Source organism: Gracilinanus agilis, chromosome 4, assembly GCF_016433145.1.
Source record: "Gracilinanus agilis isolate LMUSP501 chromosome 4, AgileGrace, whole genome shotgun sequence".
In the NCBI taxonomy this organism is placed as follows: Eukaryota; Metazoa; Chordata; class Mammalia; order Didelphimorphia; family Didelphidae; genus Gracilinanus; species Gracilinanus agilis.
In genome coordinates, this window is record NC_058133.1 from 498,385,609 (window position 1) to 498,391,280 (window position 5,672).

Genomic DNA, 5,672 nt, shown 5'->3' on the forward strand with positions numbered 1-5,672 from the left:
TCTTCACACATAAGAAATCTGAATTGAAAACAGAAATTTTACCCTGAATTTGTATTTACTAGGAAGTAGACCTTCTCCTCTCACAATCTGTTATTTCAAACTTCCCTTGATATACTAGTGGTATGTCATGATTTCTCTTTACCACAGCTAATTTCAGATGATGTTAAAAATAAATAGGGGGCAGCTGGGTAGCTCAGTGGATTGAGAGCCAGGCCTAGAGACAAGAGGTCCTAGGTTCAAACCCGGCCTCAGCCACTTCCCAGCTTTGTGACCCTGGGCAAGTCACTTGACCCCCATTGCCCACCCTTACCAATCTTCCACCTATGAGACAATACACCGAAGTACAAGGGTTAAAAAAAAAATTAATAGAGGCTATCTGGTAATATGAAAGGGCTGCTAAGCCTCACTTGGGCCTGACAGGCTCTATTAAGCTGAATCTCTCAAGCTGGCTCTGGATCCTCAGGTGATAGATGGATCTAGGCTAAGTGAGAGATGAGGTTGTTTGGCAGATCACCCAATGTGCTAGTAATCCCTGGACTTACGAAGTTCAGCTTAGCCAAGCCTACGCCTCTTTAACAGTGCCCAAGCCAGAGTGGCAAGTGAGGAGTTGTATGTGTGTTAACAACCTCTCTAGCTTCTTGGCTTGGGGTTGGGTTTGTGGGTTGTGGTTGGTTTGAGCTGGTGTAGATGTGCTAAACGGACAATGCTGTTTTGACTGCAGTTTGATAAATCCCTTCCCCTGATTAGCTGTAGATGTTCACTAATTAGGAAAGGAACACCAATCATCTTTTGGATTAAACTACAACAGGATTTATTGCTTATCTAAAGGGTTAGGAATAAGGAATAAGGATAGAGGTTTGGGAATTCTAAGCTAATCTAATTGAATTAAAGTAATATAAATCTGTAGATGATGAGTTAATAACAGACTAGAGATTCTTCTCCCTCTCTCAATCCCTGGCTTGACCTGGCCGTGGTACAAACCAAAGGATAGGGAAGCCTAATGGTATTCTTAAAAGTTGTGGTGTTGTTCTCTCTCAGCTCTATTAGTAGCAGGTAGAATAACTTCCTATGGCACTCAGATATGCTGGATTGCAGGTCTATGGCCTACCCTTCAACCATTCTCTTCCCAGGATTCTCAAAACTGAGACCCCATATGCTGTAGTCCAAGGGTATTAATAGGGGTGGTTCCAAATGTCTTTTGGCCCTGGCTCACGCCGCCTCTGGGTACATTCCAAAGTCTTTAACTGACAATCCCCATTCAAGATGTTCTCCATTTTGTCCTAGAAGTTCCTTATTACAATGAAGATTTCAAAACGAGCAAATAATTTGTCACTTTTTAAAAAGCTGGATTTGTTTTGATACAGTTACTAAAGTTTGTATACAAAGTTAATTATTATACAATTATTTCTAGTTTGTGTGTTTTTGAGTTTGGAGTGACATATTACCAGATTGTCTTTGAAATGATGAATTTTTTTTTTGTCCATAGCAACTCTTGTGGCAGTCTACTAAGTTTTAGAGAGATGACAATTCTCATTGTTAGGAGCATCCACATTGATGAATTTGAAGATCCTTGAATTTTTGTAGTATATCTAGTGTATGCTATAAAGATTCAGACCTAGTAACCTTTAGCCACTTGTAATTTGTAGACAAATCATAGGACAAATAATATCACAAGAAGAAACCCACAAAAAATCTTCTATATATTATGAAGTTTATACAGCATACTGAAGATCTTAGAGATAGAAATGGGGTTTTCATTACTACTTCCAATGGAAAAGAAGAGAAGAGAAGAGAGAAAAAGAGAAGAGAAGAGAAGAGAAGAGAAGAGAAGAGAAGAGAAGAGAAGAGAAGAGAAGGAAAGAAAAGAAAAGAAAAGAAAAGAAAAGGAAAGGAAAGGAAAGGAAAGGAAAGGAAAGGAAAGAAAGAAAAGATGAGAGGAGAGGAGAGAGAGAGAGAGACAGAGAAAAAAGGTGAGACTCACACCTGTAAGAAGCTCATTGGTAGGGTAGGAAGACCATTAATTTTTACTGCTTTCACCTTCAAGGTGGTGAAGACACAGAATTAAGCTTTCTAGGAATGGGTGTTAACTGAACCTGTGTCCTAGAGAAAGTTCTAATGATGGAACAAATATAACAGGGTGTTGGCCTGAGGCTGGGTCAAAAAGCAGAGGCATTTGTAGCAAGAATGTATAGAAATCAGGGGCAGTGGCTCCTCAGCAGACAAAGCACGAGACCTGGAATTGGGAGGACTTGGGTTCAAATTTGGTCCCAGACACTTCTTAGCTATGTGACTCTGGGCAAGTCACAACCCCATTTATCTAACCTTTGCTCTTCTGTTTTAGAGTTGTTACTAGGACAGAAAATAAGAGTTTATTAAAAAAAAAGCAACTAAAAGGATTGTGTGGAAATCATGATGTGGAGTCATAGCAGAACTGCTTGAAGCATCAAGAGTACCCTTTTCTAATGTCAAGTATTTTTTCTCATCTCCCCAAACACATATCCACTGGCAGCCAGGTGCAAAGTCCTCTTTGCCCTATCGTAGTTCTGGATCTGCCTTCATGGAAGAGACCTAGAGAGACCAGTTGTCCCGGAATCTTTGGTCATAGCCCAAGGCAAAACAGGATCAAATGTTAGAAGGGTTGCTGTTTTCACACCAAAGCATTTGAAGTAAACAAAGCCTAGCCTCACATTTCTCAAGCTGTTACTTTTCTCTTCTGAATTAGCTTGACTCAAAAAAAATACAAAACTGTCTGCATTTGCCTCCAGTACTGCTGGGCTGAGTGAGGAAAGGCAGAGATCAAGGAAAGAGGATGAATCCTTCCTGTTCCCCCATCACCCTACAATGTTAGAACTGACTGAGGGACATCTCTGGCTATTATCTCCCATTACCTTGGTGCCTTCCCACTGACCTACTTAGAGGAGCAGACAGAGAAGCATCATTGTAAATGAGTAAATCCAACATGGCAGCCGGTGATGAGGAGACAGACATTTTGCTGGGAATTACTTTGGCTGTAAACAGCATCTCAGCCCTGGCGTGCAGCCCATGCTGATACACCACTTAATTACCATGTGGGCTCCTTGCCTCCTCGATAAAGGATCGCTATTATTTCAGGTCGATTCTCACCCCCCACTCCCCACTCCCAACCCCAACTCCTGCCTCTATATTTAGGAAGGAGTGACTCATATGTAAAAGTTAATTTTACTTGGAAAATTTCAAGTCAGTGTCGACTCTGCCCTGTTATTATCCAGCAGAGGAAGATGACGAGAGAAGCATCACTAACCCCTCCCCATGTGGATGCCTTCCAAGGCGGTGGGCTTGATTTTAGCACCGGTCAGAGACCGATGGCTCCCCAACTCTTCACCCAGGGCTGCTCACTTCTCATGGCGGGGAGCAGGAGAGGAATTAATTCAAATTGGATCCGTCAACGGCAACCCAGGAACTTGAATAAATATTTCATGGCTTCTCAGGAAGGAGGAAGCTCTTAAGTCCCACTCAACAGTACTTCATTACCTTTGATCTCTTCCAGGGTGAAGTTAGGAGTGGATGGCTGGTCGACCAGCTGTCCCATGAGGACGCCTGCCTAAATGTCAATGGGAGCTGTCAGACACGACCCAGGACTCAACTCAGGCATCCAGCCCAATGACATTTCTTGTTTCTGGTGTCTAGAGGCAGATTTGACTCTACCCCTTCCTTTATAAAACCATGAGAGGGAGACCATCATTTAAAGGATTGATTCATGTAACGAATGCTACTACATCATAATAACTGCTTAACAATTATTAATAACATAGACTTAATAATTAATAACCAGTTTTAATAATGAATAATGGGCATCATAATGAGTTCCTGTTTCGGGTAGTTTTTTTTTTTAAGTTTGCACTATGCTTTTCTCATAGCATTTCTGTGAACTCAAGATTATTATCTCCATTTTATACTGACCCTCATTAGCTGGACTATTGCAATAGATTTCTTTGTTTTTTTTTTTAAAAGACATTACCTTCTATTCAGTATCAATTTTAAGACAGAAGAGTAGCAATGACTAGGAAACTGAGGAAAGGCATTTGCACAGAGTCACACAACTAGAAAGTGTCTGCGGCCAAATTTGAATCCAGGTCCTCCCAACTCCAGGCTTGGCATTCTATCCACTGCAGCTGTCCCTTGTACTAGACTTCTGCTTGGTTTTTCTGACTCAAATCTCTCCTCTCCATACTTACTAGCTGTGTGACTCTGGACAAGTCACTTAACTTTGGTTTGCCTCAGTTTCCTCAATTGAAAAATAAGGGTAACAGGAGCACCTACCTTGCCAGGTTGCTGTGAAGACCCATTGAAGTTTTATTTGTAAGAGGCTTAGCACAGGCTCTAGCAGATTGTGGATGCTATATAAATTCTTATTTCTCTTAGCCTCCATCCATTCTCCACTCAGCTGGCCAAGTTATTTCCCTAAAACCCAACTCGGACCATATAAACCCCCTCCCCAGTTATCTCTAGTGACTTCTTATTATCTCTAGCATCAAAAATACAGATCTCAAGGAACAGAATGAGTCCAGATGCAAATTGAAACCCATCATTCTTGACTTTATTTCCTCGATGAACTTTTCTCTAGTATAAGTAATATGTGTCTTCTTCCACATGAAAATGTGTATTATGTGATAATATATGTAGATCTTAGATCATATTACTTGCCTTTTTGGGGAGGGGGAAAGAGAGCAAAAACATGGATTGCAAAATACAAGGAAATGAATAATAAAAATTATACTGACATAAAATCTGGAAAAAATAATTACATAAAAAAATACAGACCTCTGTTTAGAGCTGGATTTGTAGCCAGTAAGACCTGAGTTTGAATCCAGCCTTAGATACTTACTACCTATAATCACTAAATCTCTCAGCCTCAGTTATCTGTAAAATGGGGACAATAATAGTATCTCCAGGGTTAAATGAGATAACATATGAAAAATGAGATGAGAGGTTAAATGAGAAAACATGAAAAGAGCTTTTCAAAAGCCTAAATGGGAGCTATGGCTATTACCTCTAAATGGCTATTAATGGTAGCCTGGCTCACTTCCTTTCTTTCCAGTCTTATCAAGTTTTACATCCCTCTATGAGTTCTGTGAACCAAGAATACTGGTCTACTTGCTATTCCTTGAATAGGAATATTTATTTCCCAACTCTGGCTTTTAGTAGATCTCTCTTCTGCCTGTAATATTCTCCTGCTTCACTCTTTCCTCCTAGCTTCCTTGAATTTCTTGAAGATCTAGCTCAAATTCTGCTTCCTGTAGGAGGTCTTCTCTTGTTTCTCTCCTCCTTCAAGCCCTCAGAGGCTTCTGCCTTTCCTTAGAAATTACCTATTATATGCAGTGTATACAGTTGATATTCACCTAATTCTTTTCCTGTTGTCTCTTACATTAGAATGATAGCACAGTGTAAATGGAAGGTGATTTCAGAGAGAAGGGACTGAGTGGGAAACTAGACCAGAAAAGACCTCCATTATTCAGATGATGGCTATAAACTGAGTCTTAAAGGGAGAATATGAGGAGGGAAGATAAGGCGGTATGAGGACACAGTCATTGAAAATATCCAAAGTGGGTTCAGCTAGGTGGCTCAGTGGATTGAGAGTTACTAGAGATGAGAAGTCCTGGCCTCGGATACTTCCTAGCTGTATCATCCTGGGC